Genomic DNA, 27609 nt, shown 5'->3' with positions numbered 1-27609 from the left:
GTGTAAGGGGAACGTGATAACCACTACACTCTGGAAACAGAATTTGAGCTTAAACTTGTTAGCACTGCTGAAAATCAGCCTAGCTGGCTGGCTTTTCCAGTTTTCAAAGACAGGTTGCCTTCTAAACCCGACCAGGAGGTAGTTGTATAGCCCTTCTTTCCTAGTTAGTATAGTGGATAGTATCTTCCCCTGTCACGGGGAAGACCGGGGTTCGATTCCCTGACGGGGAGGTGGTGTTTGAGAAAACAATCTTTTGGATGATCAGTTTTCATTGCAAATACAAAGAAAATGGTCATGTTTCCACCCGGTCTCGATCCAGGGACCTTCCGCGTGTGAGGCGAACGTGATAACCACTACACTATGGAAAGACAAACTTAACTTAAACTTGTTAGCACTGCCGGAAATCAAACTAGCTGTCTGGCTTTTCCAGTTTTCGAGGACAGGTTCCCCTCTACACCGGACCCATAGGTAGTTGTATAGCCCTTCTTTCCTAGTTAGTATAGTGGATAGTATCTCCCCCTGTCACGGGGAAGACCGGAGATGAATTCCCCGACGGGGCGGTGTTATTTGTGAAAACAATCTTTTCGATTCTCAGTTTTTATTACAAATACAAAGAAAATGGTGATGTTTCCACCCGGTCTCGAGCCAGGGACCTTTCGCGTGTGAGGCGAACGTGATAACCACTACACTATGGAAACAGATTCTGAACTTCAACTTGTTAGCAATGCTCTAAATAAGCCTAGCTGGCTGGCTTTTCCAGTTTTCAAGGACAGGTTCCCCTCTACCCCCAACCAGGGAGTAGTAGTATAGCCCTTCTTTCCTCGTTAGTATAGTGGATAGTATCTACCCCTGTCACGGGGAAGACCAGGGTTCGATTCCCCGACGGGGAGGTGGTGTTTGAGAAAACAATCTTTTGGATGATCAGTTTTCATTGCAAATACAAAGAAAATGGTCATGTTTCCACCCGGTCTCGAGCCAGGGACCTTTCGCGTGTAAGGCGAACGTGATAACCACTACACTATGGAAACAGAATTTGAGCTTAAACTTGTTAGCACTGCTGAAAATCAGCCTAGCTGGCTGGCTTTTCCAGTTTTCAAAGACAGGTTGCCTTCTACACCCGACCAGGAGGTAGTTGTATAGCCCTTCTTTCCTCGTTAGTATAGTGGATAGTATCTCCCCCTGTCACGGAGAAGACCGGGGTTGAATTCCCCGACGGGGAGGTGTTATTTGTGAAAACAATCTTTTCGATGCTTAATTTTTATTACAAATAAAAAGAAAATGGTCATGTTTCCACCCGGTCTCGAGCCAGGGACATTTCGCGTGTGAGGGAAACATGATAACCACTACACTATGGAAACAGACTCTGAACTTCAACTTGTTAGCAATGCTCTAAATAAGCCTAGCTGGCTGGCTTTTCCAGTTTTCAAGGACAGGTTCCCCTCTACCCCCGACCAGTGAGTAGTAGTGTTACCCTTCTTTCCTCGTTAGTATAGTGGATAGTATCTCCCCCTGTCACGGGGAAGTCCGGGGTTCGATTCCCCGACGGGGAGGTGTTATTTGTGAAAACAATATTTTCGATGCCCAGTTTTTATTGCAAATACAAAGAAAATGGTCATGTTTCCACCCGGTCTCGAGCCAGGGACCTGTTTCTTGAAAGGCAAACTTGATAACCACTAAGCTATGGAAACAGAATCTGAAGTTAAACTTGTTAGCAATGCTCTAAATAAGCCTAGCTGGCTGGCTTTTCCAGTTTTCAAGGACAGGTTCCCCTCTAGCCCCGACCAGGGAGTAGTAGTATAGCCCTTCTTTCCTCGTTAGTATAGTGGATAGTATTTTCCCCTGTCACGGGGAAGACCGGGGTTCGATTCCCCGACGGGGAGGTGGTGTTTGAGAAAACAATCTTTTGGATGATCAGGTTTCATTGCAAATACAAAGAAAATGGTCATGTTTCCACCCGGTCTCGAGCCAGGGACCTTTCACGTGTAAGGGGAACGTGATAACCACTACACTATGGAAACAGAATTTGAGCTTAAACTTGTTAGCACTGCTGAAAATCAGCCTAGCTGGCTGGCTTTTCCAGTTTTCAAAGACAGGTTGCCTTCTACACCCGACCCATAGGTAGTTGTATAGCCCTTCTTTCCTAGTTAGTATAGTGGATAGTATCTCCCCCTGTCACGGGGAAGACCGGGGTTGAATTCCCCGACGGGGAGGTGGTATTCGTGAAAACAAACTTTTCGATGCTCAGTTTTTATTACAAATACAAAGAAAAATGGTGATGTTTCCACCCGGTCTCAAGCCAGGGACCTTTCGCGTGTGAGGCAAACGTGATAACCACTCCACTATGGAAAGGCAAACTTAACTTAAACTTGTTAGCACTGCCAGAAATCAAACTAGCTGGCTGGCTTTTCCAGTTTTCGAGGACAGGTTCCCCTCTACACCCAACCAGGAGGTAGTTGAAAAGCCCTTCTTTCCTAGTTAGTATAGTGGATAGTATCTCCCCCTGTCACGGGGAAGACCGGGGTTGAATTCCCCGACGGGGAGGTGTTATTTGTGAAAACAATCTTTTCGATGCTCAATTTTTATTACAAATACAAAGAAAATGGTCATGTTTCCACCAGGTCTCGAGCCAGGTACCTTCCGCGTGTGAGGGAAACGTGATAACCACTACACTATGGAAACAGATTCTGAACTTCAACTTGTTAGCAATGCTCTAAATAAGCCTAGCTGGCTGGCTTTTCCAGTTTTCAAGGACAGGTTCCCCTCTACCCCCGACCAGGGAGTAGTAGTATAGCCCTTCTTTCCTCGTTAGTATAGTGGATAGTATCTCCCCCTGTCACGGGGAAGACCGGGGTTCGATTCCCCGACGGGGAGGTGGTGTTTGAGAAAACAATCTTTTGGATGATCAGTTTTCATTGCAAATACAAAGAAAATGGTCATGTTTCCACCCGGTCTCGAGCCAGGGACCTTTCGCGTGTAAGGCGAACGTGATAACCACTACACTATGGAAACAGAATTTGAGCTTAAACTTGTTAGCACTGCTGAACATCAGCCTAGCTGGCTGGCTTTTCCAGTTTTCAAAGACAGGTTGCCTTCTACACCCGACCAGGAGGTAGTTGTATAACCCTTCTTTCCTCGTTAGTATAGTGGATAGTATCTCCCCCTGTCACGGGGAAGACCAGGGGTTGAATTCCCCGACGGGGAGGTGTTATTTGTGAAAACAATCTTTTCGATGCTTAATTTTTATTACAAATAAAAAGAAAATGGTCATGTTTCCACCCGGTCTCGAGCCAGGGACATTTCGCGTGTGAGGGAAACATGATAACCACTACACTATGGAAACAGACTCTGAACTTCAACTTGTTAGCAATGCTCTAAATAAGCCTAGCTGGCTGGCTTTTCCAGTTTTCAAGGACAGGTTCCCCTCTACCCCCGACCAGTGAGTAGTAGTGTTACCCTTCTTTCCTCGTTAGTATAGTGGATAGTATCTCCCCCTGTCACGGGGAAGTCCGGGGTTCGATTCCCCGACGGGGAGGTGTTATTTGTGAAAACAATCTTTTGGATGATCAGTTTTCATTGCAAATACAAAGAAAATGGTCATGTTTCCACCCGGTCTCGAGCCAGGGACCTGTTTCTTGAAAGGCAAACTTGATAACCACTAAGCTATGGAAACAGAATCTGAAGTTAAACTTGTTAACAATGCTCTAAATAGGCCTAGCTGGCTGGCTTTTCCAGTTTTCAAGGACAGGTTCCCTTCTACCCCCAACCAGGAGGTAGTAGTATAGCCCTTCTTTCCCAGTTAATATATTAGATAGTATCTCCCCCTGTCACGGGGAAGACCGGGGTTGAATTCCCCGACGGGGAGGTGTTATTTGTGAAAACAATCTTTTCGATTCTCAGTTTTTATTACAAATACAAAGAAAATGGTGATGTTTCCACCCGGTCTCGAGCCAGGGACCTTTCGCTTGTGAGGCAAACGTGATAACCACTACACTATGGAAACAGATTCTGAACTTCAACTTGTTAGCAATGCTCTAAATAAGCCTAGCTGGCTGGCTTTTCCAGTTTTCAAGGACAGGTTCCCCTCTACCCCCGACCAAGGAGTAGTAGTATAGCCCTTCTTTCCTCGTTAGTATAGTGGATAGTATCTCCCCCTGTCACGGGGAAGACCGGGGTTCGATTCCCCGACGGGGAGGTGGTGTTTGAGAAAACAATCTTTTGGATGATCAGGTTTCATTGCAAATACAAAGAAAATGGTCATGTTTCCACCCGGTCTCGAGCCAGGGACCTTTCGCGTGTAAGGGGAACGTGATAACCACTACACTATGGAAACAGAATTTGAGCTTAAACTTGTTAGCACTGCTGAAAATCAGCCTAGCTGGCTGGCTTTTCCAGTTTTCAAAGACAGGTTGCCTTCTACACCCGACCCATAGGTAGTTGTATAGCCCTTCTTTCCTAGTTAGTATAGTGGATAGTATCTCCCCCTGTCACGGGGAAGACCGGGGTTGAATTCCCCGACGGGTAGGTGTTATTTGTGAAAACAATATTTTCGATTCTCAGTTTTTATTACAAATACAAAGAAAATGGTGATGTTTCCACCCGGTCTCGAGCCAGGGACCTTTCGCGTGTGAGGCGAACGTGACAACCACCACACTATGGAAACAGACTTTAACTACAACATGTTAGCAATGCTCTAAATAAGCCTAGCTGGCTGGCTTTTCCAGTTTTCAAGGACAGGTTCCCCTCTACCCCCAACCAGTGAGTAGTATTATAGCCCTTCTTTCCTCGTTAGTATAGTGGATAGTATCTCCCCCTGTCACGGGGAAGACCGGGGTTCGATTCCCCGACGGGGAGGTGGTGTTTGTGAAAACAATCTTTTCGATGCCAAGTTTTTATTGCAAATACAAAGAAAATGGTCATGTTTCCACCCGGTCTCGAGCCAGGGACCTGTTTCTTGAAAGGCAAACTTGATAACCACTACACTATGGAAACAGAATCTGAAGTTAAACTTGTTAACAATGCTCTAAATAGGCCTAGCTGGCTGGCTTTTCCAGTTTTCAAGGACAGGTTCCCTTCTACCCCCAACCAGTGAGTAGTATTGTTGCCCTTCTTTCCTCGTTAGTATAGTGGATAGTATCTCCCCCTGTCACGGGGAAGACCGGGGTTCGATTCCCTGACGGGGAGGTGGTGTTTGAGAAAACAATCTTTTGGATGATCAGTTTTCATTGCAAATACAAAGAAAATGGTCATGTTTCCACCCGGTCTCGATCCAGGGACCTTCCGCGTGTGAGGCGAACGTGATAACCACTACACTATGGAAAGACAAACTTAACTTAAACTTGTTAGCACTGCCGGAAATCAAACTAGCTGTCTGGCTTTTCCAGTTTTCGAGGACAGGTTCCCCTCTACACCGGACCCATAGGTAGTTGTATAGCCCTTCTTTCCTAGTTAGTATAGTGGATAGTATCTCCCCCTGTCACGGGGAAGACCGGGGTTGAATTCCCCGACGGGGAGGTGTTATTTGTGAAAACAATCTTTTCGATTCTCAGTTTTTATTACAAATACAAAGAAAATGGTGATGTTTCCACCCCGTCTCGAGCCAGGGACCTTTTGCGTGTGAGGCAAACGTGATAACCACTACACTATGGAAACAGATTCTGAACTTCAACTTGTTAGCAATGCTCTAAATAAGCCTAGCTGGCTGGCTTTTCCAGTTTTCAAGGACAGGTTCCCCTCTACCCCCGACCAGGGAGTAGTAGTATAGCCCTTCTTTCCTCGTTAGTATAGTGGATAGTATCTCCCCCTGTCACGGGGAAGTCCGGGGTTCGATTCCCCGACGGGGAGGTGTTATTTGTGAAAACAATATTTTCGATGCCCAGTTTTTATTGCAAATACAAAGAAAATGGTCATGTTTCCACCCGGTCTCGAGCCAGGGACCTGTTTCTTGAAAGGCAAACTTGATAACCACTAAGCTATGGAAACAGAATCTGAAGTTAAACTTGTTAACAATGCTCTAAATAGGCCTAGCTGGCTGGCTTTTCCAGTTTTCAAGGACAGGTTCCCTTCTACCCCCAACCAGGAGGTAGTAGTATAGCCCTTCTTTCCCAGTTAATATAGTAGATAGTATCTCCCCCTGTCACGGGGAAGACCGGGGTTGAATTCCCCGACGGGGAGGTGTTATTTGTGAAAACAATCTTTTCGATTCTCAGTTTTTATTACAAATACAAAGAAAATGGTGATGTTTCCACCCGGTCTCGAGCCAGGGACCTTTCGCGTGTGAGGCAAACGTGATAACCAATACACTATGGAAACAGATTCTGAAATTCAACTTGTTAGCAATGCTCTAAATAAGCCTAGCTGGCTGGCTTTTCCAGTTTTCAAGGACAGGTTCCCCTCTACCCCCGACCAGGGAGTAGTAGTATAGCCCTTCTTTCCTCGTTAGTATAGTGGATAGTATCTCCCCCTGTCACGGGGAAGACCGGGGTTCGATTCCCCAAAGGGGAGGTGGTGTTTGAGAAAACAATCTTTTGGATGATCAGGTTTCATTGCAAATACGAAGAAAATGGTCATGTTTCCACCCGGTCTCGAGCCAGGGACCTTTCGCGTGTAAGGGGAACGTGATAACCACTACACTATGGAAACAGAATTTGAGCTTAAACTTGTTAGCACTGCTGAAAATCAGCCTAGCTGGCTGGCTTTTCCAGTTTTCAAAGACAGGTTGCCTTCTACACCCGACCAGGAGGTAGTTGTATAGCCCTTCTTTCCTCGTTAGTATAGTGGATAGTATCTCCCCCTGTCACGGGGAAGACCGGGGTTGAATTTCCCGACGGGGAGGTGGTATTTGTGAAAACAATCTTTTCGATTCTCAGTTTTTATTACATATACAAAGAAAATGGTGATGTTTCCACCCGGTCTCGAGCCAGGGACCTTTCGCGTGTGAGGCAAACGTGATAACCACTACACTATGGAAACAGATTCTGAACTTCAACTTGTTAGCAATGCTCTAAATAAGCCTAGCTGGCTGGCTTTTCCAGTTTTCAAGGACAGGTTCCCCTCTACCCCCGACCAGGGAGTAGTAGTATAGCCCTTCTTTCCTCGTTAGTATAGTGGATAGTATCTCCCCCTGTCACGGGGAAGACGGGGGTTCGATTCCCCGACGGGGAGGTGGTGTTTGTGAAAACAATCTTTTGGATGATCAGTTTTCATTGCAAATACAAAGAAAATGGTCATGTTTCCACCCGGTCTCGAGCCAGGGACCTTTCGCGTGTAAGGCGAACGTAATAACCACTACATTATGGAAACAGAATTTGAGCTTAAACTTGTTAGCACTGCTGAAAATCAGCCTAGCTGGCTGGCTTTTCCAGTTTTCAAAGACAGGTTGCCTTCTAAACCCGACCAGGAGGTAGTTGTATAGCCCTTCTTTCCTAGTTAGTATAGTGGATAGTATCTTCCCCTGTCACGGGGAAGACCGGGGTTGAATTCCCCGACGGGGAGGTGTTATTTGTGAAAACAATCTTTTCGATTCTCAGTTTTTATTACAAATACAAAGAAAATGGTGATGTTACCACCCGGTCTCGAGGCAGGGACCTTTTGCGTGTGAGGCGAACGTGATAACCACTACACTATGGAAACAGATTCTGAACGTCAACTTGTTAGCAATGCTCTAAATAAGCCTAGCTGGCTGGCTTTTCCAGTTTTCAAGGACAGGTTCCCCTCTACCCCCGACCAGGGAGTAGTAGTATAGCCCTTCTTTCCTCGTTAGTATAGTGGATAGTATCTCCCCCTGTCACGGGGAAGACGGGGGTTCGATTCCCCGACGGGGAGGTGGTGTTTGTGAAAACAATCTTTTGGATGATCAGTTTTCATTGCAAATACAAAGAAAATGGTCATCTTTCCACCCGGTCTCGAGCCAGGGACCTTTCGCGTGTAAGGCGAACGTGATAACCACTACATTATGGAAACAGAATTTGAGCTTAAACTTGTTAGCACTGCTGAAAATCAGCCTAGCTGGCATGCTTTTCCAGTTTTCAAAGACAGGTTGCCTTCTAAACCCGACCAGGAGGTAGTTGTATAGCCCTTCTTACCTCGTTAGTATAGTGGATAGTATCTTCCCCTATCACGGGGAAGACCGGGGTTGAATCCCCCGACGGGCAGGTGGTATTTGTGAAAACAAACTTTTTGATGCTCAGTTTTTTATTACAAATACAAAGAAAAATGGTCATGTTTCCACCCGGTCTCGAGCCGGGGACCTTTCGCGTGTTAGGCGAACGTGATAACCACTACACTATGGTAACACACGCTTAACTTAAACTTGTTAGCACTGCCGGAAATCAAACTAGCTGGCTGGCTTTTCCAGTTTTCGAGGACAGGTTCCCCTCTACACCCGACCCATAGGTAGTTGTACAGCCCTTCTTTCCTAGTTAGTATAGTGGATAGTATCTCCCCCTGTCACGGGGAAGACCAGGGTTGAATTCCCCGACGGGGAGGTGGTATTTGTGAAAACAATCTTTTCGATGCTCAGTTTTTATTACAAATTCAAAGAAAATGGTCATGTTTCCACCCGGTCTCGAGCCAGGGACCTTTCACATGTGAAGCGAACTTGACAACCACCACACTATGGAAACAGACTTTAACTACAACATGTTAGCAATGCTCTAAATAAGCCTAGCTGGCTGGCTTTTCCAGTTTTCAAGGACAGGTTCCCCTCTACCCCCAACCAGTGAGTAGTATTATAGCCCTTCTTTCCTCGTTAGTATAGTGGATAGTATCTCCCCCTGTCACGGGGAAGACCGGGGTTCGATTCCCCGACGGGGAGGTGGTGTTTGTGAAAACAATCTTTTCGATGCCAAGTTTTTATTGCAAATACAAAGAAAATGGTCATGTTTCCACCCGGTCTCGAGCCAGGGACCTGTTTCTTGAAAGGCAAACTTGATAACCACTACACTATGGAAACAGAATCTGAAGTTAAACTTGTTAACAATGCTCTAAATAGGCCTAGCTGGCTGGCTTTTCCAGTTTTCAAGGACAGGTTCCCTTCTACCCCCAACCAGTGAGTAGTAGTGTTGCCCTTCTTTCCTCGTTAGTATAGTGGATAGTATCTCCCCCTGTCACGGGGAAGACCGGGGTTCGATTCCCTGACGGGGAGGTGGTGTTTGAGAAAACAATCTTTTGGATGATCAGTTTTCATTGCAAATACAAAGAAAATGGTCATGTTTCCACCCGGTCTCGATCCAGGGACCTTCCGCGTGTGAGGCGAACGTGATAACCACTACACTATGGAAAGACAAACTTAACTTAATCTTGTTAGCACTGCCGGAAATCAAACTAGCTGTCTGGCTTTTCCAGTTTTGGAGGACAGGTTCCCCTCTACACCGGACCCATAGGTAGTTGTATAGCCCTTCTTTCCTAGTTAGTATAGTGGATAGTATCTCCCCCTGTCACGGGGAAGACCGGGGTTGAATTCCCCGACGGGGAGGTGTTATTTGTGAAAACAATCTTTTCGATTCTCAGTTTTTATTACAAATACAAAGAAAATGGTGATGTTTCCACCCCGTCTCGAGCCAGGGACCTTTCGCGTGTGAGGCAAACGTGATAACCACTACACTATGGAAACAGATTCTGAACGTCAACTTGTTAGCAATGCTCTAAATAAGCCTAGCTGGCTGGCTTTTCCAGTTTTCAAGGACAGGTTCCCCTCTACCCCCGACCAGGGAGTAGTAGTATAGCCCTTCTTTCCTCGTTAGTATAGTGGATAGTATCTCCCCCTGTCACGGGGAAGACGGGGGTTCGATTCCCCGACGGGGAGGTGGTGTTTGTGAAAACAATCTTTTGGATGATCAGTTTTCATTGCAAATACAAAGAAAATGGTCATCTTTCCACCCGGTCTCGAGCCAGGGACCTTTCGCGTGTAAGGCGAACGTGATAACCACTACATTATGGAAACAGAATTTGAGCTTAAACTTGTTAGCACTGCTGAAAATCAGCCTAGCTGGCATGCTTTTCCAGTTTTCAAAGACAGGTTGCCTTCTAAACCCGACCAGGAGGTAGTTGTATAGCCCTTCTTACCTCGTTAGTATAGTGGATAGTATCTTCCCCTATCACGGGGAAGACCGGGGTTGAATCCCCCGACGGGCAGGTGGTATTTGTGAAAACAAACTTTTTGATGCTCAGTTTTTTATTACAAATACAAAGAAAAATGGTCATGTTTCCACCCGGTCTCGAGCCGGGGACCTTTCGCGTGTTAGGCGAACGTGATAACCACTACACTATGGTAACACACGCTTAACTTAAACTTGTTAGCACTGCCGGAAATCAAACTAGCTGGCTGGCTTTTCCAGTTTTCGAGGACAGGTTCCCCTCTACACCCGACCCATAGGTAGTTGTACAGCCCTTCTTTCCTAGTTAGTATAGTGGATAGTATCTCCCCCTGTCACGGGGAAGACCAGGGTTGAATTCCCCGACGGGGAGGTGGTATTTGTGAAAACAATCTTTTCGATGCTCAGTTTTTATTACAAATTCAAAGAAAATGGTCATGTTTCCACCCGGTCTCGAGCCAGGGACCTTTCACATGTGAAGCGAACTTGACAACCACCACACTATGGAAACAGACTTTAACTACAACATGTTAGCAATGCTCTAAATAAGCCTAGCTGGCTGGCTTTTCCAGTTTTCAAGGACAGGTTCCCCTCTACCCCCAACCAGTGAGTAGTATTATAGCCCTTCTTTCCTCGTTAGTATAGTGGATAGTATCTCCCCCTGTCACGGGGAAGACCGGGGTTCGATTCCCCGACGGGGAGGTGGTGTTTGTGAAAACAATCTTTTCGATGCCAAGTTTTTATTGCAAATACAAAGAAAATGGTCATGTTTCCACCCGGTCTCGAGCCAGGGACCTGTTTCTTGAAAGGCAAACTTGATAACCACTACACTATGGAAACAGAATCTGAAGTTAAACTTGTTAACAATGCTCTAAATAGGCCTAGCTGGCTGGCTTTTCCAGTTTTCAAGGACAGGTTCCCTTCTACCCCCAACCAGTGAGTAGTAGTGTTGCCCTTCTTTCCTCGTTAGTATAGTGGATAGTATCTCCCCCTGTCACGGGGAAGACCGGGGTTCGATTCCCTGACGGGGAGGTGGTGTTTGAGAAAACAATCTTTTGGATGATCAGTTTTCATTGCAAATACAAAGAAAATGGTCATGTTTCCACCCGGTCTCGATCCAGGGACCTTCCGCGTGTGAGGCGAACGTGATAACCACTACACTATGGAAAGACAAACTTAACTTAATCTTGTTAGCACTGCCGGAAATCAAACTAGCTGTCTGGCTTTTCCAGTTTTGGAGGACAGGTTCCCCTCTACACCGGACCCATAGGTAGTTGTATAGCCCTTCTTTCCTAGTTAGTATAGTGGATAGTATCTCCCCCTGTCACGGGGAAGACCGGGGTTGAATTCCCCGACGGGGAGGTGTTATTTGTGAAAACAATCTTTTCGATTCTCAGTTTTTATTACAAATACAAAGAAAATGGTGATGTTTCCACCCCGTCTCGAGCCAGGGACCTTTCGCGTGTGAGGCAAACGTGATAACCACTACACTATGGAAACAGATTCTGAACTTCAACTTGTTAGCAATGCTCTAAATAAGCCTAGCTGGCTGGCTTTTCCAGTTTTCAAGGACAGGTTCCCCTCTACCCCCGACCAGGGAGTAGTAGTATAGCCCTTCTTTCCTCGTTAGTATAGTGGATAGTATCTCCCCCTGTCACGGGGAAGACCGGGGTTCGATTCCCCGACGGGGAGGTGGTGTTTGAGAAAACAAACTTTTGGATGATTAGTTTTCATTGCAAATACGAAGAAAATGGTCATGTTTCCACCCGGTCTCGAGCCAGGGACCTTTCGCGTGTAAGGGGAACGTGATAACCACTACACTATGGAAACAGAATTTGAGCTTAAACTTGCTAGCACTGCTGAAAATCAGCCTAGCTGGCTGGCTTTTCCAGTTTTCAAAGACAGGTTGCCTTCTACACCCGACCAGGAGGTAGTTGTATAGCCCTTCTTTCCTCGTTAGTATAGTGGATAGTATCTCCCCCTGTCACGGGGAAGACCGGGGTTGAATTTCCCGACGGGGAGGTGGTATTTGTGAAAACAATCTTTTCGATTCTCAGTTTTTATTACATATACAAAGAAAATGGTGATGTTTCCACCCGGTCTCGAGCCAGGGACCTTTCGCGTGTGAGGCAAACATGATAACCACTACACTATGGAAACAGATTCTGAACTTCAACTTGTTAGCAATGCTCTAAATAAGCCTAGCTGGCTGGCTTTTCCAGTTTTCAAGGACAGGTTCCCCTCTACCCCCGACCAGGGAGTAGTAGTATAGCCCTTCTTTCCTCGTTAGTATAGTGGATAGTATCTCCCCCTGTCACGGGGAAGACGGGGGTTCGATTCCCCGACGGGGAGGTGGTGTTTGTGAAAACAATCTTTTGGATGATCAGTTTTCATTGCAAATACAAAGAAAATGGTCATGTTTCCACCCGGTCTCGAGCCAGGGACCTTTCGCGTGTAAGGCGAACGTAATAACCACTACATTATGGAAACAGAATTTGAGCTTAAACTTGTTAGCACTGCTGAAAATCAGCCTAGCTGGCTGGCTTTTCCAGTTTTCAAAGACAGGTTGCCTTCTAAACCCGACCAGGAGGTAGTTGTATAGCCCTTCTTTCCTAGTTAGTATAGTGGATAGTATCTTCCCCTGTCACGGGGAAGACCGGGGTTCGATTCCCTGACGGGGAGGTGGTGTTTTAGAAAACAATCTTTTGGATGATCAGTTTTCATTGCAAATACAAAGAAAATGGTCATGTTTCCACCCGGTCTCGATCCAGGGACCTTCCGCGTGTGAGGCGAACGTGATAACCACTACACTATGGAAAGACAAACTTAACTTAAACTTGTTAGCACTGCCGGAAATCAAACTAGCTGGCTGGCTTTTCCAGTTTTCGAGGACAGGTTCACCTCTACACCCGACCAATAGGTAGTTGTATAGCCCTTCTTTCCTAGTTAGTATAGTGGATAGTATCTCCCCCTGTCACGGGGAAGACCGGGGTTGAATTCCCCGACGGGGAGGTGTTATTTGTGAAAACAATCTTTTCGATGCTCAATTTTTATTACAAATACAAAGAAAATGGTCATGTTTCCACCAGGTCTCGAGCCAGGGACCTTTCGCGTGTGAGGGAAACGTGATAACCACTACACTATGGAAACAGACTCTGAACTTCAACTTGTTAGCAATGCTCTAAATAAGCCTAGCTGGCTGGCTTTTCCAGTTTTCAAGGACAGGTTCCCCTCTACCCCCGACCAGTGAGTAGTAGTGTTGCCCTTCTTTCCTCGTTAGTATAGTGGATAGTATCTCCCCCTGTCACGGGGAAGACCGGGGTTCGATTCCCTGACGGGGAGGTGGTTTTTGTGAAAACAACCTTTTCGATGCCCAGTTTTTATTGCAAATACAAAGAAAATGGTCATGTTTCCACCCGGTCTCAAGCCAGGGACCTGTTTCTTGAAAGGTAAACTTGATAACCACTAAGCTATGGAAACAGAATCTGAAGTTAAACTTGTTAACAATGCTCTAAATAGGCCTAGCTGGCTGGCTTTTCCAGTTTTCAAGGACAGGTTCCCTTCTACCCCCAACCAGGAGGTAGTAGTATAGCCCTTCTTTCCTAGTTAGTATAGTAGATAGTATCTCCCCCTGTCACGGGGAAGACCGGGGTTGAATTCCCCGACGGGGAGGTGTTATTTGTGAAAACAATCTTTTCGATTCTCAGTTTTTATTACAAATACAAAGAAAATGGTGATGTTACCACCCGGTCTCGAGCCAGGGACCTTTTGCGTGTGAGGCGAACGTGATAACCACTACACTATGGAAACAGATTCTGAACTTCAACTTGTTAGCAATGCTCTAAATAAGCCTAGCTGGCTGGCTTTTCCAGTTTTCAAGGACAGGTTCCCCTCTACCCCCGACCAGGGAGTAGTAGTATAGCCCTTCTTTCCTCGTTAGTATAGTGGATAGTATCTCCCCCTGTCACGGGGAAGACAGGGGTTCGATTCCCCGACGGGGAGGTGGTGTTTGTGAAAACAATCTTTTGGATGATCAGTTTTCATTGCAAATACAAAGAAAATGGTCATGTTTTCACCCGGTCTCGAGCCAGGGACCTTTCGCGTGTAAGGCGAACGTGATAACCACTACATTATGGAAACAGAATTTGAGCTTAAACTTGTTAGCACTGCTGAAAATCAGCCTAGCTGGCATGCTTTTCCAGTTTTCAAAGACAGGTTGCCTTCTAAACCCGACCAGGAGGTAGTTGTATAGCCCTTCTTTCCTCGTTAGTATAGTGGATAGTATCTTCCCCTATCACGGGGAAGACCGGGGTTGAATCCCCCGACGGGCAGGTGGTATTTGTGAAAACAAACTTTTTGATGCTCAGTTTTTTATTACAAATACAAAGAAAAATGGTCATGTTTCCACCCGGTCTCGAGCCGGGGACCTTTCGCGTGTTAGGCGAACGTGATAACCACTACACTATGGTAACACACGCTTAACTTAAACTTGTTAGCACTGCCGGAAATCAAACTAGCTGGCTGGCTTTTCCAGTTTTCGAGGACAGGTTCCCCTCTACACCCGACCCATAGGTAGTTGTACAGCCCTTCTTTCCTAGTTAGTATAGTGGATAGTATCTCCCCCAGTCACGGGGAAGACCAGGGTTGAATTCCCCGACGGGGAGGTGGTATTTGTGAAAACAATCTTTTCGATGCTCAGTTTTTATTACAAATTCAAAGAAAATGGTCATGTTTCCACCCGGTCTCGAGCCAGGGACCTTTCACATGTGAAGCGAACTTGACAACCACCACACTATGGAAACAGACTTTAACTACAACATGTTAGCAATGCTCTAAATAAGCCTAGCTGGCTGGCTTTTCCAGTTTTCAAGGACAGGTTCCCCTCTACCCCCAACCAGTGAGTAGTATTATAGCCCTTCTTTCCTCGTTAGTATAGTGGATAGTATCTCCCCCTGTCACGGGGAAGACCGGGGTTCGATTCCCCGACGGGGAGGTGGTGTTTGTGAAAACAATCTTTTCGATGCCAAGTTTTTATTGCAAATACAAAGAAAATGGTCATGTTTCCACCCGGTCTCGAGCCAGGGACCTGTTTCTTGAAAGGCAAACTTGATAACCACTACACTATGGAAACAGAATCTGAAGTTAAACTTGTTAACAATGCTCTAAATAGGCCTAGCTGGCTGGCTTTTCCAGTTTTCAAGGACAGGTTCCCTTCTACCCCCAACCAGTGAGTAGTAGTGTTGCCCTTCTTTCCTCGTTAGTATAGTGGATAGTATCTCCCCCTGTCACGGGGAAGACCGGGGTTCGATTCCCTGACGGGGAGGTGGTGTTTGAGAAAACAATCTTTTGGATGATCAGTTTTCATTGCAAATACAAAGAAAATGGTCATGTTTCCACCCGGTCTCGATCCAGGGACCTTCCGCGTGTGAGGCGAACGTGATAACCACTACACTATGGAAAGACAAACTTAACTTAATCTTGTTAGCACTGCCGGAAATCAAACTAGCTGTCTGGCTTTTCCAGTTTTGGAGGACAGGTTCCCCTCTACACCGGACCCATAGGTAGTTGTATAGCCCTTCTTTCCTAGTTAGTATAGTGGATAGTATCTCCCCCTGTCACGGGGAAGACCGGGGTTGAATTCCCCGACGGGGAGGTGTTATTTGTGAAAACAATCTTTTCGATTCTCAGTTTTTATTACAAATACAAAGAAAATGGTGATGTTTCCACCCCGTCTCGAGCCAGGGACATTTCGCATGTGAAGCGAACGTGATAACCACTACACTATGGAAACAGACTCTGAACTTCACCTTGATAGCAATATTCTAAATCAGCCTAGCTGGCTGGCTTTTCCAGTTTTCGAGGACAGGTTCCCCTCTACCCCCAACCAGGAGGTAGTTGTATAGCCCTTCTTTCCTAGTTAGTATAGTGGATAGTATCTCCCCCTGTCACGGGGAAGACCGGGGTTGAATTCCCCGACGGGGAGGTGGTATTCGTGAAAACAAACTTTTCGATGCTCAGTTTTTATTACAAATACAAAGAAAAATGGTGATGTTTCCACCCGGTCTCAAGCCAGGGACCTTTCGCGTGTGAGGCAAACGTGATAACCACTCCACTATGGAAAGGCAAACTTAACTTAAACTTGTTAGCACTGCCAGAAATCAAACTAGCTGGCTGGCTTTTCCAGTTTTCGAGGACAGGTTCCCCTCTACACCCAACCAGGAGGTAGTTGAAAAGCCCTTCTTTCCTAGTTAGTATAGTGGATAGTATCTCCCCCTGTCACGGGGAAGACCGGGGTTTAATTCCCCGACGGGGAGGTGTTATTTGTGAAAACAATCTTTTCGATGCTCAATTTTTATTACAAATACAAAGAAAATGGTCATGTTTCCACCAGGTCTCGAGCCAGGTACCTTCCGCGTGTGAGGGAAACGTGATAACCACTACACTATGGAAACAGATTCTGAACTTCAACTTGTTAGCAATGCTCTAAATAAGCCTAGCTGGCTGGCTTTTCCAGTTTTCAAGGACAGGTTCCCCTCTACCCCCGACCAGGGAGTAGTAGTATAGCCCTTCTTTCCTCGTTAGTATAGTGGATAGTATCTCCCCCTGTCACGGGGAAGACCGGGGTTCGATTCCCCGACGGGGAGGTGGTGTTTGAGAAAACAATCTTTTGGATGATCAGTTTTCATTGCAAATACAAAGAAAATGGTCATGTTTCCACCCGGTCTCGAGCCAGGGACCTTTCGCGTGTAAGGCGAACGTGATAACCACTACACTATGGAAACAGAATTTGAGCTTAAACTTGTTAGCACTGCTGAAAATCAGCCTAGCTGGCTGGCTTTTCCAGTTTTCAAGGACAGGTTCCCTTCTACCCCCAACCAGGAGGTAGTAGTATAGCCCTTCTTTCCCAGTTAATATAGTAGATAGTATCTCCCCCTGTCACGGGGAAGACCGGGGTTGAATTCCCCGACGGGGAGGTGTTATTTGTGAAAACAATCTTTTCGATTCTCAGTTTTTATTACAAATACAAAGAAAATGGTGATGTTTCCACCCGGTCTCGAGCCAGGGACCTTTCGCGTGTGAGGCAAACGTGATAACCACTACACTATGGAAACAGATTCTGAACTTCAACTTGTTAGCAATGCTCTAAATAAGCCTAGCTGGCTGGCTTTTCCAGTTTTCAAGGACAGGTTCCCCTCTAGCCCCGACCAGGGAGTAGTAGTATAGCCCTTCTTTCCTCGTTAGTATAGTGGATAGTATTTTCCCCTGTCACGGGGAAGACCGGGGTTCGATTCCCCGACGGGGAGGTGGTGTTTGAGAAAACAATCTTTTGGATGATCAGGTTTCATTGCAAATACAAAGAAAATGGTCATGTTTCCACCCGGTCTCGAGCCAGGGACCTTTCGCGTGTAAGGGGAACGTGATAACCACTACACTCTGGAAACAGAATTTGAGCTTAAACTTGTTAGCACTGCTGAAAATCAGCCTAGCTGGCTGGCTTTTCCAGTTTTCAAAGACAGGTTGCCTTCTAAACCCGACCAGGAGGTAGTTGTATAGCCCTTCTTTCCTAGTTAGTATAGTGGATAGTATCTTCCCCTGTCACGGAGAAGACCGGGGTTCGATTCCCTGACGGGGAGGTGGTGTTTGAGAAAACAATCTTTTGGATGATCAGTTTTCATTGCAAATACAAAGAAAATGGTCATGTTTCCACCCGGTCTCGATCCAGGGACCTTCCGCGTGTGAGGCGAACGTGATAACCACTACACTATGGAAAGACAAACTTAACTTAAACTTGTTAGCACTGCCGGAAATCAAACTAGCTGTCTGGCTTTTCCAGTTTTCGAGGACAGGTTCCCCTCTACACCGGACCCATAGGTAGTTGTATAGCCCTTCTTTCCTAGTTAGTATAGTGGATAGTATCTCCCCCTGTCACGGGGAAGACCGGAGATGAATTCCCCGACGGGGCGGTGTTATTTGTGAAAACAATCTTTTCGATTCTCAGTTTTTATTACAAATACAAAGAAAATGGTGATGTTTCCACCCGGTCTCGAGCCAGGGACCTTTCGCGTGTGAGGCGAACGTGATAACCACTACACTATGGAAACAGATTCTGAACTTCAACTTGTTAGCAATGCTCTAAATAAGCCTAGCTGGCTGGCTTTTCCAGTTTTCAAGGACAGGTTCCCCTCTACCCCCAACCAGGGAGTAGTAGTATAGCCCTTCTTTCCTCGTTAGTATAGTGGATAGTATCTACCCCTGTCACGGGGAAGACCAGGGTTCGATTCCCCGACGGGGAGGTGGTGTTTGAGAAAACAATCTTTTGGATGATCAGTTTTCATTGCAAATACAAAGAAAATGGTCATGTTTCCACCCGGTCTCGAGCCAGGGACCTTTCGCGTGTAAGGCGAACGTGATAACCACTACACTATGGAAACAGAATTTGAGCTTAAACTTGTTAGCACTGCTGAAAATCAGCCTAGCTGGCTGGCTTTTCCAGTTTTCAAAGACAGGTTGCCTTCTACACCCGACCAGGAGGTAGTTGTATAGCCCTTCTTTCCTCGTTAGTATAGTGGATAGTATCTCCCCCTGTCACGGAGAAGACCGGGGTTGAATTCCCCGACGGGGAGGTGTTATTTGTGAAAACAATCTTTTCGATGCTTAATTTTTATTACAAATAAAAAGAAAATGGTCATGTTTCCACCCGGTCTCGAGCCAGGGACATTTCGCGTGTGAGGGAAACATGATAACCACTACACTATGGAAACAGACTCTGAACTTCAACTTGTTAGCAATGCTCTAAATAAGCCTAGCTGGCTGGCTTTTCCAGTTTTCAAGGACAGGTTCCCCTCTACCCCCGACCAGTGAGTAGTAGTGTTACCCTTCTTTCCTCGTTAGTATAGTGGATAGTATCTCCCCCTGTCACGGGGAAGTCCGGGGTTCGATTCCCCGACGGGGAGGTGTTATTTGTGAAAACAATATTTTCGATGCCCAGTTTTTATTGCAAATACAAAGAAAATGGTCATGTTTCCACCCGGTCTCGAGCCAGGGACCTGTTTCTTGAAAGGCAAACTTGATAACCACTAAGCTATGGAAACAGAATCTGAAGTTAAACTTGTTAGCAATGCTCTAAATAAGCCTAGCTGGCTGGCTTTTCCAGTTTTCAAGGACAGGTTCCCCTCTAGCCCCGACCAGGGAGTAGTAGTATAGCCCTTCTTTCCTCGTTAGTATAGTGGATAGTATTTTCCCCTGTCACGGGGAAGACCGGGGTTCGATTCCCCGACGGGGAGGTGGTGTTTGAGAAAACAATCTTTTGGATGATCAGGTTTCATTGCAAATACAAAGAAAATGGTCATGTTTCCACCCGGTCTCGAGCCAGGGACCTTTCACGTGTAAGGGGAACGTGATAACCACTACACTATGGAAACAGAATTTGAGCTTAAACTTGTTAGCACTGCTGAAAATCAGCCTAGCTGGCTGGCTTTTCCAGTTTTCAAAGACAGGTTGCCTTCTACACCCGACCCATAGGTAGTTGTATAGCCCTTCTTTCCTAGTTAGTATAGTGGATAGTATCTCCCCCTGTCACGGGGAAGACCGGGGTTGAATTCCCCGACGGGGAGGTGGTATTCGTGAAAACAAACTTTTCGATGCTCAGTTTTTATTACAAATACAAAGAAAAATGGTGATGTTTCCACCCGGTCTCAAGCCAGGGACCTTTCGCGTGTGAGGCAAACGTGATAACCACTCCACTATGGAAAGGCAAACTTAACTTAAACTTGTTAGCACTGCCAGAAATCAAACTAGCTGGCTGGCTTTTCCAGTTTTCGAGGACAGGTTCCCCTCTACACCCAACCAGGAGGTAGTTGAAAAGCCCTTCTTTCCTAGTTAGTATAGTGGATAGTATCTCCCCCTGTCACGGGGAAGACCGGGGTTGAATTCCCCGACGGGGAGGTGTTATTTGTGAAAACAATCTTTTCGATGCTCAATTTTTATTACAAATACAAAGAAAATGGTCATGTTTCCACCAGGTCTCGAGCCAGGTACCTTCCGCGTGTGAGGGAAACGTGATAACCACTACACTATGGAAACAGATTCTGAACTTCAACTTGTTAGCAATGCTCTAAATAAGCCTAGCTGGCTGGCTTTTCCAGTTTTCAAGGACAGGTTCCCCTCTACCCCCGACCAGGGAGTAGTAGTATAGCCCTTCTTTCCTCGTTAGTATAGTGGATAGTATCTCCCCCTGTCACGGGGAAGACCGGGGTTCGATTCCCCGACGGGGAGGTGGTGTTTGAGAAAACAATCTTTTGGATGATCAGTTTTCATTGCAAATACAAAGAAAATGGTCATGTTTCCACCCGGTCTCGAGCCAGGGACCTTTCGCGTGTAAGGCGAACGTGATAACCACTACACTATGGAAACAGAATTTGAGCTTAAACTTGTTAGCACTGCTGAAAATCAGCCTAGCTGGCTGGCTTTTCCAGTTTTCAAAGACAGGTTGCCTTCTACACCCGACCAGGAGGTAGTTGTATAACCCTTCTTTCCTCGTTAGTATAGTGGATAGTATCTCCCCCTGTCACGGGGAAGACCAGGGGTTGAATTCCCCGACGGGGAGGTGTTATTTGTGAAAACAATCTTTTCGATGCTTAATTTTTATTACAAATAAAAAGAAAATGGTCATGTTTCCACCCGGTCTCGAGCCAGGGACATTTCGCGTGTGAGGGAAACATGATAACCACTACACTATGGAAACAGACTCTGAACTTCAACTTGTTAGCAATGCTCTAAATAAGCCTAGCTGGCTGGCTTTTCCAGTTTTCAAGGACAGGTTCCCCTCTACCCCCGACCAGTGAGTAGTAGTGTTACCCTTCTTTCCTCGTTAGTATAGTGGATAGTATCTCCCCCTGTCACGGGGAAGTCCGGGGTTCGATTCCCCGACGGGGAGGTGTTATTTGTGAAAACAATATTTTCGATGCCCAGTTTTTATTGCAAATACAAAGAAAATGGTCATGTTTCCACCCGGTCTCGAGCCAGGGACCTGTTTCTTGAAAGGCAAACTTGATAACCACTAAGCTATGGAAACAGAATCTGAAGTTAAACTTGTTAACAATGCTCTAAATAGGCCTAGCTGGCTGGCTTTTCCAGTTTTCAAGGACAGGTTCCCTTCTACCCCCAACCAGGAGGTAGTAGTATAGCCCTTCTTTCCCAGTTAATATATTAGATAGTATCTCCCCCTGTCACGGGGAAGACCGGGGTTGAATTCCCCGACGGGGAGGTGTTATTTGTGAAAACAATCTTTTCGATTCTCAGTTTTTATTACAAATACAAAGAAAATGGTGATGTTTCCACCCGGTCTCGAGCCAGGGACCTTTCGCTTGTGAGGCAAACGTGATAACCACTACACTATGGAAACAGATTCTGAACTTCAACTTGTTAGCAATGCTCTAAATAAGCCTAGCTGGCTGGCTTTTCCAGTTTTCAAGGACAGGTTCCCCTCTACCCCCGACCAGGGAGTAGTAGTATAGCCCTTCTTTCCTCGTTAGTATAGTGGATAGTATCTCCCCCTGTCACGGGGAAGACCGGGGTTCGATTCCCCGACGGGGAGGTGGTGTTTGAGAAAACAATCTTTTGGATGATCAGGTTTCATTGCAAATACAAAGAAAATGGTCATGTTTCCACCCGGTCTCGAGCCAGGGACCTTTCGCGTGTAAGGGGAACGTGATAACCACTACACTATGGAAACAGAATTTGAGCTTAAACTTGTTAGCACTGCTGAAAATCAGCCTAGCTGGCTGGCTTTTCCAGTTTTCAAAGACAGGTTGCCTTCTACACCCGACCCATAGGTAGTTGTATAGCCCTTCTTTCCTAGTTAGTATAGTGGATAGTATCTCCCCCTGTCACGGGGAAGACCGGGGTTGAATTCCCCGACGGGTAGGTGTTATTTGTGAAAACAATATTTTCGATTCTCAGTTTTTATTACAAATACAAAGAAAATGGTGATGTTTCCACCCGGTCTCGAGCCAGGGACCTTTCGCGTGTGAGGCGAACGTGACAACCACCACACTATGGAAACAGACTTTAACTACAACATGTTAGCAATGCTCTAAATAAGCCTAGCTGGCTGGCTTTTCCAGTTTTCAAGGACAGGTTCCCCTCTACCCCCAACCAGTGAGTAGTATTATAGCCCTTCTTTCCTCGTTAGTATAGTGGATAGTATCTCCCCCTGTCACGGGGAAGACCGGGGTTCGATTCCCCGACGGGGAGGTGGTGTTTGTGAAAACAATCTTTTCGATGCCAAGTTTTTATTGCAAATACAAAGAAAATGGTCATGTTTCCACCCGGTCTCGAGCCAGGGACCTGTTTCTTGAAAGGCAAACTTGATAACCACTACACTATGGAAACAGAATCTGAAGTTAAACTTGTTAACAATGCTCTAAATAGGCCTAGCTGGCTGGCTTTTCCAGTTTTCAAGGACAGGTTCCCTTCTACCCCCAACCAGTGAGTAGTATTGTTGCCCTTCTTTCCTCGTTAGTATAGTGGATAGTATCTCCCCCTGTCACGGGGAAGACCGGGGTTCGATTCCCTGACGGGGAGGTGGTGTTTGAGAAAACAATCTTTTGGATGATCAGTTTTCATTGCAAATACAAAGAAAATGGTCATGTTTCCACCCGGTCTCGATCCAGGGACCTTCCGCGTGTGAGGCGAACGTGATAACCACTACACTATGGAAAGACAAACTTAACTTAAACTTGTTAGCACTGCCGGAAATCAAACTAGCTGTCTGGCTTTTCCAGTTTTCGAGGACAGGTTCCCCTCTACACCGGACCCATAGGTAGTTGTATAGCCCTTCTTTCCTAGTTAGTATAGTGGATAGTATCTCCCCCTGTCACGGGGAAGACCGGGGTTGAATTCCCCGACGGGGAGGTGTTATTTGTGAAAACAATCTTTTCGATTCTCAGTTTTTATTACAAATACAAAGAAAATGGTGATGTTTCCACCCCGTCTCGAGCCAGGGACCTTTTGCGTGTGAGGCAAACGTGATAACCACTACACTATGGAAACAGATTCTGAACTTCAACTTGTTAGCAATGCTCTAAATAAGCCTAGCTGGCTGGCTTTTCCAGTTTTCAAGGACAGGTTCCCCTCTACCCCCGACCAGGGAGTAGTAGTATAGCCCTTCTTTCCTCGTTAGTATAGTGGATAGTATCTCCCCCTGTCACGGGGAAGTCCGGGGTTCGATTCCCCGACGGGGAGGTGTTATTTGTGAAAACAATATTTTCGATGCCCAGTTTTTATTGCAAATACAAAGAAAATGGTCATGTTTCCACCCGGTCTCGAGCCAGGGACCTGTTTCTTGAAAGGCAAACTTGATAACCACTAAGCTATGGAAACAGAATCTGAAGTTAAACTTGTTAACAATGCTCTAAATAGGCCTAGCTGGCTGGCTTTTCCAGTTTTCAAGGACAGGTTCCCTTCTACCCCCAACCAGGAGGTAGTAGTATAGCCCTTCTTTCCCAGTTAATATAGTAGATAGTATCTCCCCCTGTCACGGGGAAGACCGGGGTTGAATTCCCCGACGGGGAGGTGTTATTTGTGAAAACAATCTTTTCGATTCTCAGTTTTTATTACAAATACAAAGAAAATGGTGATGTTTCCACCCGGTCTCGAGCCAGGGACCTTTCGCGTGTGAGGCAAACGTGATAACCAATACACTATGGAAACAGATTCTGAACTTCAACTTGTTAGCAATGCTCTAAATAAGCCTAGCTGGCTGGCTTTTCCAGTTTTCAAGGACAGGTTCCCCTCTACCCCCGACCAGGGAGTAGTAGTATAGCCCTTCTTTCCTCGTTAGTATAGTGGATAGTATCTCCCCCTGTCACGGGGAAGACCGGGGTTCGATTCCCCAAAGGGGAGGTGGTGTTTGAGAAAACAATCTTTTGGATGATCAGGTTTCATTGCAAATACGAAGAAAATGGTCATGTTTCCACCCGGTCTCGAGCCAGGGACCTTTCGCGTGTAAGGGGAACGTGATAACCACTACACTATGGAAACAGAATTTGAGCTTAAACTTGTTAGCACTGCTGAAAATCAGCCTAGCTGGCTGGCTTTTCCAGTTTTCAAAGACAGGTTGCCTTCTACACCCGACCAGGAGGTAGTTGTATAGCCCTTCTTTCCTCGTTAGTATAGTGGATAGTATCTCCCCCTGTCACGGGGAAGACCGGGGTTGAATTTCCCGACGGGGAGGTGGTATTTGTGAAAACAATCTTTTCGATTCTCAGTTTTTATTACATATACAAAGAAAATGGTGATGTTTCCACCCGGTCTCGAGCCAGGGACCTTTCGCGTGTGAGGCAAACGTGATAACCACTACACTATGGAAACAGATTCTGAACTTCAACTTGTTAGCAATGCTCTAAATAAGCCTAGCTGGCTGGCTTTTCCAGTTTTCAAGGACAGGTTCCCCTCTACCCCCGACCAGGGAGTAGTAGTATAGCCCTTCTTTCCTCGTTAGTATAGTGGATAGTATCTCCCCCTGTCACGGGGAAGACGGGGGTTCGATTCCCCGACGGGGAGGTGGTGTTTGTGAAAACAATCTTTTGGATGATCAGTTTTCATTGCAAATACAAAGAAAATGGTCATGTTTCCACCCGGTCTCGAGCCAGGGACCTTTCGCGTGTAAGGCGAACGTAATAACCACTACATTATGGAAACAGAATTTGAGCTTAAACTTTTTAGCACTGCTGAAAATCAGCCTAGCTGGCTGGCTTTTCCAGTTTTCAAAGACAGGTTGCCTTCTAAACCCGACCAGGAGGTAGTTGTATAGCCCTTCTTTCCTACTTAGTATAGTGGATAGTATCTTCCCCTGTCACGGGGAAGACCGGGGTTCGATTCCCTGACGGGGAGGTGGTGTTTGAGAAAACAATCTTTTGGATGATCAGTTTTCATTGCAAATACAAAGAAAATGGTCATGTTTCCACCCGGTCTCGATCCAGGGACCTTCCGCGTGTGAGGCGAACGTGATAACCACTACACTATGGAAAGACAAACTTAACTTAAACTTGTTAGCACTGCCGGAAATCAAACTAGCTGGCTGGCTTTTCCAGTTTTCGAGGACAGGTTCACCTCTACACCCGACCAATAGGTAGTTGTATAGCCCTTCTTTCCTAGTTAGTATAGTGGATAGTATCTCCCCCTGTCACGGGGAAGACCGGGGTTGAATTCCCCGACGGGGAGGTGTTATTTGTGAAAACAATCTTTTCGATGCTCAATTTTTATTACAAATACAAAGAAAATGGTCATGTTTCCACCAGGTCTCGAGCCAGGGACCTTTCGCGTGTGAGGGAAACGTGATAACCACTACACTATGGAAACAGACTCTGAACTTCAACTTGTTAGCAATGCTCTAAATAAGCCTAGCTGGCTGGCTTTTCCAGTTTTCAAGGACAGGTTCCCCTCTACCCCCGACCAGTGAGTAGTAGTGTTGCCCTTCTTTCCTCGTTAGTATAGTGGATAGTATCTCCCCCTGTCACGGGGAAGACCGGGGTTCGATTCCCCGACGGGGAGGTGGTTTTTGTGAAAACAATCTTTTCGATGCCCAGTTTTTATTGCAAATACAAAGAAAATGGTCATGTTTCCACCCGGTCTCAAGCCAGGGACCTGTTTCTTGAAAGGTAAACTTGATAACCACTAAGCTATGGAAACAGAATCTGAAGTTAAACTTGTTAACAATGCTCTAAATAGGCCTAGCTGGCTGGCTTTTCCAGTTTTCAAGGACAGGTTCCCTTCTACCCCCAACCAAGAGGTAGTAGTATAGCCCTTCTTTCCTAGTTAGTATAGTAGATAGTATCTCCCCCTGTCACGGGGAAGACCGGGGTTGAATTCCCCGACGGGGAGGTGTTATTTGTGAAAACAATCTTTTCGATTCTCAGTTTTTATTACAAATACAAAGAAAATGGTGATGTTACCACCCGGTCTCGAGCCAGGGACCTTTCGCGTGTGAGGCGAACGTGATAACCACTACACTATGGAAACAGATTCTGAACTTCAACTTGTTAGCAATGCTCTAAATAAGCCTAGCTGGCTGGCTTTTCCAGTTTTCAAGGACAGGTTCCCCTCTACCCCCAACCAGGGAGTAGTAGTATAGCCCTTCTTTCCTCGTTAGTATAGTGGATAGTATCTCCCCCTGTCACGGGGAAGACGGGGGTTCGATTCCCCGACGGGGAGGTGGTGTTTGTGAAAACAATCTTTTGGATGATCAGTTTTCATTGCAAATACAAAGAAAATGGTCATGTTTCCACCCGGTCTCGAGCCAGGGACCTTTCGCGTGTAAGGCGAACGTAATAACCACTACATTATGGAAACAGAATTTGAGCTTAAACTTGTTAGCACTGCTGAAAATCAGCCTAGCTGGCTGGCTTTTCCAGTTTTCAAAGACAGGTTGCCTTCTAAACCCGACCAGGAGGTAGTTGTATAGCCCTTCTTTCCTAGTTAGTATAGTGGATAGTATCTCCCCCTGTCACGGGGAAGACCGGGGTTGAATTCCCCGACGGGGAGGTGTTATTTGTGAAAACAATCTTTTCGATGCTCAATTTTTATTACAAATACAAAGAAAATGGTCATGTTTCCACCAGGTCTCGAGCCAGGGACCTTTCGCGTGTGAGGGAAACGTGATAACCACTACACTATGGAAACAGACTCTGAACTTCAACTTGTTAGCAATGCTCTAAATAAGCCTAGCTGGCTGGCTTTTCCAGTTTTCAAGGACAGGTTCCCCTCTACCCCCGACCAGTGAGTAGTAGTGTTGCCCTTCTTTCCTCGTTAGTATAGTGGATAGTATCTCCCCCTGTCACGGGGAAGACCGGGGTTCGATTCCCCGACGGGGAGGTGGTTTTTGTGAAAACAATCTTTTCGATGCCCAGTTTTTATTGCAAATACAAAGAAAATGGTCATGTTTCCACCCGGTCTCAAGCCAGGGACCTGTTTCTTGAAAGGTAAACTTGATAACCACTAAGCTATGGAAACAGAATCTGAAGTTAAACTTGTTAACAATGCTCTAAATAGGCCTAGCTGGCTGGCTTTTCCAGTTTTCAAGGACAGGTTCCCTTCTACCCCCAACCAGGAGGTAGTAGTATAGCCCTTCTTTCCTAGTTAGTATAGTAGATAGTATCTCCCCCTGTCACGGGGAAGACCGGGGTTGAATTCCCCGACGGGGAGGTGTTATTTGTGAAAACAATCTTTTCGATTCTCAGTTTTTATTACAAATACAAAGAATATGGTGATGTTACCACCCGGTCTCGAGCCAGGGACCTTTTGCGTGTGAGGTGAACGTGATAACCACTACACTATGGAAACAGATTCTGAACTTCAACTTGTTAGCAATGCTCTAAATAAGCCTAGCTGGCTGGCTTTTCCAGTTTTCAAGGACAGGTTCCCCTCTACCCCCGACCAGGGAGTAGTAGTATAGCCCTTCTTTCCTCGTTAGTATAGTGGATAGTATCTCCCCCTGTCACGGGGAAGACGGGGGTTC

General features: G+C 46.1%; 52 non-coding genes across 52 annotated transcripts; 28 read left to right on the top strand and 24 right to left on the bottom strand.

Annotated features, from left to right (window-relative positions):
- Positions 1-625: 625 nt before the first annotated feature.
- On the bottom strand, positions 626-698 carry trnav-cac (transfer RNA valine (anticodon CAC)). The gene has a single exon. It is a non-coding gene; the product is annotated as a tRNA-Val (tRNA).
- A 257-nt stretch (positions 699-955) lies between these two features.
- trnav-uac (transfer RNA valine (anticodon UAC)) lies at positions 956-1028 on the bottom strand. The gene has a single exon. It is a non-coding gene; the product is annotated as a tRNA-Val (tRNA).
- Positions 1029-1478: 450 nt separating this feature from the next.
- trnad-guc (transfer RNA aspartic acid (anticodon GUC)) lies at positions 1479-1550 on the top strand. Its single transcript has one exon. It is a non-coding gene; the product is annotated as a tRNA-Asp (tRNA).
- A 258-nt stretch (positions 1551-1808) lies between these two features.
- Positions 1809-1880, top strand: trnad-guc (transfer RNA aspartic acid (anticodon GUC)). The gene has a single exon. It is a non-coding gene; the product is annotated as a tRNA-Asp (tRNA).
- Positions 1881-1945: 65 nt separating this feature from the next.
- trnav-uac (transfer RNA valine (anticodon UAC)) lies at positions 1946-2018 on the bottom strand. Its single transcript has one exon. It is a non-coding gene; the product is annotated as a tRNA-Val (tRNA).
- Positions 2019-2799: 781 nt separating this feature from the next.
- On the top strand, positions 2800-2871 carry trnad-guc (transfer RNA aspartic acid (anticodon GUC)). Its single transcript has one exon. It is a non-coding gene; the product is annotated as a tRNA-Asp (tRNA).
- A 65-nt stretch (positions 2872-2936) lies between these two features.
- Positions 2937-3009, bottom strand: trnav-uac (transfer RNA valine (anticodon UAC)). The gene has a single exon. It is a non-coding gene; the product is annotated as a tRNA-Val (tRNA).
- A 451-nt stretch (positions 3010-3460) lies between these two features.
- trnad-guc (transfer RNA aspartic acid (anticodon GUC)) lies at positions 3461-3532 on the top strand. The gene has a single exon. It is a non-coding gene; the product is annotated as a tRNA-Asp (tRNA).
- Positions 3533-3927: 395 nt separating this feature from the next.
- Positions 3928-4000, bottom strand: trnav-cac (transfer RNA valine (anticodon CAC)). Its single transcript has one exon. It is a non-coding gene; the product is annotated as a tRNA-Val (tRNA).
- A 120-nt stretch (positions 4001-4120) lies between these two features.
- On the top strand, positions 4121-4192 carry trnad-guc (transfer RNA aspartic acid (anticodon GUC)). Its single transcript has one exon. It is a non-coding gene; the product is annotated as a tRNA-Asp (tRNA).
- Positions 4193-4257: 65 nt separating this feature from the next.
- On the bottom strand, positions 4258-4330 carry trnav-uac (transfer RNA valine (anticodon UAC)). Its single transcript has one exon. It is a non-coding gene; the product is annotated as a tRNA-Val (tRNA).
- A 449-nt stretch (positions 4331-4779) lies between these two features.
- trnad-guc (transfer RNA aspartic acid (anticodon GUC)) lies at positions 4780-4851 on the top strand. Its single transcript has one exon. It is a non-coding gene; the product is annotated as a tRNA-Asp (tRNA).
- Positions 4852-5109: 258 nt separating this feature from the next.
- Positions 5110-5181, top strand: trnad-guc (transfer RNA aspartic acid (anticodon GUC)). Its single transcript has one exon. It is a non-coding gene; the product is annotated as a tRNA-Asp (tRNA).
- A 588-nt stretch (positions 5182-5769) lies between these two features.
- On the top strand, positions 5770-5841 carry trnad-guc (transfer RNA aspartic acid (anticodon GUC)). Its single transcript has one exon. It is a non-coding gene; the product is annotated as a tRNA-Asp (tRNA).
- A 725-nt stretch (positions 5842-6566) lies between these two features.
- trnav-uac (transfer RNA valine (anticodon UAC)) lies at positions 6567-6639 on the bottom strand. Its single transcript has one exon. It is a non-coding gene; the product is annotated as a tRNA-Val (tRNA).
- Positions 6640-6896: 257 nt separating this feature from the next.
- Positions 6897-6969, bottom strand: trnav-cac (transfer RNA valine (anticodon CAC)). Its single transcript has one exon. It is a non-coding gene; the product is annotated as a tRNA-Val (tRNA).
- A 1249-nt stretch (positions 6970-8218) lies between these two features.
- On the bottom strand, positions 8219-8291 carry trnav-aac (transfer RNA valine (anticodon AAC)). The gene has a single exon. It is a non-coding gene; the product is annotated as a tRNA-Val (tRNA).
- A 449-nt stretch (positions 8292-8740) lies between these two features.
- On the top strand, positions 8741-8812 carry trnad-guc (transfer RNA aspartic acid (anticodon GUC)). Its single transcript has one exon. It is a non-coding gene; the product is annotated as a tRNA-Asp (tRNA).
- A 258-nt stretch (positions 8813-9070) lies between these two features.
- trnad-guc (transfer RNA aspartic acid (anticodon GUC)) lies at positions 9071-9142 on the top strand. The gene has a single exon. It is a non-coding gene; the product is annotated as a tRNA-Asp (tRNA).
- A 1057-nt stretch (positions 9143-10199) lies between these two features.
- trnav-aac (transfer RNA valine (anticodon AAC)) lies at positions 10200-10272 on the bottom strand. Its single transcript has one exon. It is a non-coding gene; the product is annotated as a tRNA-Val (tRNA).
- Positions 10273-10721: 449 nt separating this feature from the next.
- On the top strand, positions 10722-10793 carry trnad-guc (transfer RNA aspartic acid (anticodon GUC)). The gene has a single exon. It is a non-coding gene; the product is annotated as a tRNA-Asp (tRNA).
- A 258-nt stretch (positions 10794-11051) lies between these two features.
- Positions 11052-11123, top strand: trnad-guc (transfer RNA aspartic acid (anticodon GUC)). The gene has a single exon. It is a non-coding gene; the product is annotated as a tRNA-Asp (tRNA).
- Positions 11124-11711: 588 nt separating this feature from the next.
- On the top strand, positions 11712-11783 carry trnad-guc (transfer RNA aspartic acid (anticodon GUC)). Its single transcript has one exon. It is a non-coding gene; the product is annotated as a tRNA-Asp (tRNA).
- A 65-nt stretch (positions 11784-11848) lies between these two features.
- On the bottom strand, positions 11849-11921 carry trnav-uac (transfer RNA valine (anticodon UAC)). The gene has a single exon. It is a non-coding gene; the product is annotated as a tRNA-Val (tRNA).
- Positions 11922-12178: 257 nt separating this feature from the next.
- Positions 12179-12251, bottom strand: trnav-cac (transfer RNA valine (anticodon CAC)). The gene has a single exon. It is a non-coding gene; the product is annotated as a tRNA-Val (tRNA).
- Positions 12252-13361: 1110 nt separating this feature from the next.
- Positions 13362-13433, top strand: trnad-guc (transfer RNA aspartic acid (anticodon GUC)). The gene has a single exon. It is a non-coding gene; the product is annotated as a tRNA-Asp (tRNA).
- Positions 13434-14490: 1057 nt separating this feature from the next.
- On the bottom strand, positions 14491-14563 carry trnav-aac (transfer RNA valine (anticodon AAC)). Its single transcript has one exon. It is a non-coding gene; the product is annotated as a tRNA-Val (tRNA).
- A 449-nt stretch (positions 14564-15012) lies between these two features.
- On the top strand, positions 15013-15084 carry trnad-guc (transfer RNA aspartic acid (anticodon GUC)). The gene has a single exon. It is a non-coding gene; the product is annotated as a tRNA-Asp (tRNA).
- Positions 15085-15342: 258 nt separating this feature from the next.
- trnad-guc (transfer RNA aspartic acid (anticodon GUC)) lies at positions 15343-15414 on the top strand. Its single transcript has one exon. It is a non-coding gene; the product is annotated as a tRNA-Asp (tRNA).
- A 1249-nt stretch (positions 15415-16663) lies between these two features.
- trnad-guc (transfer RNA aspartic acid (anticodon GUC)) lies at positions 16664-16735 on the top strand. Its single transcript has one exon. It is a non-coding gene; the product is annotated as a tRNA-Asp (tRNA).
- Positions 16736-16800: 65 nt separating this feature from the next.
- Positions 16801-16873, bottom strand: trnav-uac (transfer RNA valine (anticodon UAC)). Its single transcript has one exon. It is a non-coding gene; the product is annotated as a tRNA-Val (tRNA).
- A 257-nt stretch (positions 16874-17130) lies between these two features.
- On the bottom strand, positions 17131-17203 carry trnav-cac (transfer RNA valine (anticodon CAC)). The gene has a single exon. It is a non-coding gene; the product is annotated as a tRNA-Val (tRNA).
- A 120-nt stretch (positions 17204-17323) lies between these two features.
- trnad-guc (transfer RNA aspartic acid (anticodon GUC)) lies at positions 17324-17395 on the top strand. The gene has a single exon. It is a non-coding gene; the product is annotated as a tRNA-Asp (tRNA).
- Positions 17396-18120: 725 nt separating this feature from the next.
- trnav-cac (transfer RNA valine (anticodon CAC)) lies at positions 18121-18193 on the bottom strand. The gene has a single exon. It is a non-coding gene; the product is annotated as a tRNA-Val (tRNA).
- Positions 18194-18450: 257 nt separating this feature from the next.
- Positions 18451-18523, bottom strand: trnav-uac (transfer RNA valine (anticodon UAC)). Its single transcript has one exon. It is a non-coding gene; the product is annotated as a tRNA-Val (tRNA).
- A 450-nt stretch (positions 18524-18973) lies between these two features.
- On the top strand, positions 18974-19045 carry trnad-guc (transfer RNA aspartic acid (anticodon GUC)). The gene has a single exon. It is a non-coding gene; the product is annotated as a tRNA-Asp (tRNA).
- A 258-nt stretch (positions 19046-19303) lies between these two features.
- On the top strand, positions 19304-19375 carry trnad-guc (transfer RNA aspartic acid (anticodon GUC)). The gene has a single exon. It is a non-coding gene; the product is annotated as a tRNA-Asp (tRNA).
- A 65-nt stretch (positions 19376-19440) lies between these two features.
- On the bottom strand, positions 19441-19513 carry trnav-uac (transfer RNA valine (anticodon UAC)). Its single transcript has one exon. It is a non-coding gene; the product is annotated as a tRNA-Val (tRNA).
- Positions 19514-20294: 781 nt separating this feature from the next.
- trnad-guc (transfer RNA aspartic acid (anticodon GUC)) lies at positions 20295-20366 on the top strand. The gene has a single exon. It is a non-coding gene; the product is annotated as a tRNA-Asp (tRNA).
- Positions 20367-20431: 65 nt separating this feature from the next.
- trnav-uac (transfer RNA valine (anticodon UAC)) lies at positions 20432-20504 on the bottom strand. Its single transcript has one exon. It is a non-coding gene; the product is annotated as a tRNA-Val (tRNA).
- Positions 20505-20955: 451 nt separating this feature from the next.
- trnad-guc (transfer RNA aspartic acid (anticodon GUC)) lies at positions 20956-21027 on the top strand. Its single transcript has one exon. It is a non-coding gene; the product is annotated as a tRNA-Asp (tRNA).
- Positions 21028-21422: 395 nt separating this feature from the next.
- On the bottom strand, positions 21423-21495 carry trnav-cac (transfer RNA valine (anticodon CAC)). Its single transcript has one exon. It is a non-coding gene; the product is annotated as a tRNA-Val (tRNA).
- A 120-nt stretch (positions 21496-21615) lies between these two features.
- Positions 21616-21687, top strand: trnad-guc (transfer RNA aspartic acid (anticodon GUC)). The gene has a single exon. It is a non-coding gene; the product is annotated as a tRNA-Asp (tRNA).
- A 65-nt stretch (positions 21688-21752) lies between these two features.
- Positions 21753-21825, bottom strand: trnav-uac (transfer RNA valine (anticodon UAC)). The gene has a single exon. It is a non-coding gene; the product is annotated as a tRNA-Val (tRNA).
- A 449-nt stretch (positions 21826-22274) lies between these two features.
- trnad-guc (transfer RNA aspartic acid (anticodon GUC)) lies at positions 22275-22346 on the top strand. Its single transcript has one exon. It is a non-coding gene; the product is annotated as a tRNA-Asp (tRNA).
- Positions 22347-22604: 258 nt separating this feature from the next.
- trnad-guc (transfer RNA aspartic acid (anticodon GUC)) lies at positions 22605-22676 on the top strand. Its single transcript has one exon. It is a non-coding gene; the product is annotated as a tRNA-Asp (tRNA).
- Positions 22677-23264: 588 nt separating this feature from the next.
- Positions 23265-23336, top strand: trnad-guc (transfer RNA aspartic acid (anticodon GUC)). Its single transcript has one exon. It is a non-coding gene; the product is annotated as a tRNA-Asp (tRNA).
- A 725-nt stretch (positions 23337-24061) lies between these two features.
- On the bottom strand, positions 24062-24134 carry trnav-uac (transfer RNA valine (anticodon UAC)). Its single transcript has one exon. It is a non-coding gene; the product is annotated as a tRNA-Val (tRNA).
- Positions 24135-24391: 257 nt separating this feature from the next.
- On the bottom strand, positions 24392-24464 carry trnav-cac (transfer RNA valine (anticodon CAC)). Its single transcript has one exon. It is a non-coding gene; the product is annotated as a tRNA-Val (tRNA).
- A 1110-nt stretch (positions 24465-25574) lies between these two features.
- trnad-guc (transfer RNA aspartic acid (anticodon GUC)) lies at positions 25575-25646 on the top strand. The gene has a single exon. It is a non-coding gene; the product is annotated as a tRNA-Asp (tRNA).
- A 395-nt stretch (positions 25647-26041) lies between these two features.
- Positions 26042-26114, bottom strand: trnav-cac (transfer RNA valine (anticodon CAC)). Its single transcript has one exon. It is a non-coding gene; the product is annotated as a tRNA-Val (tRNA).
- A 780-nt stretch (positions 26115-26894) lies between these two features.
- trnad-guc (transfer RNA aspartic acid (anticodon GUC)) lies at positions 26895-26966 on the top strand. The gene has a single exon. It is a non-coding gene; the product is annotated as a tRNA-Asp (tRNA).
- Positions 26967-27609: the final 643 nt, after the last annotated feature.

The sequence above is a fragment of the Vanacampus margaritifer genome, chromosome 4 (assembly GCF_051991255.1).
Source record: "Vanacampus margaritifer isolate UIUO_Vmar chromosome 4, RoL_Vmar_1.0, whole genome shotgun sequence".
NCBI classification, from domain to species: domain Eukaryota; kingdom Metazoa; phylum Chordata; class Actinopteri; order Syngnathiformes; family Syngnathidae; genus Vanacampus; species Vanacampus margaritifer.
Note: the sequence above shows the minus strand (reverse complement) of the source record. Positions and strands in the feature narration are given on the sequence as shown.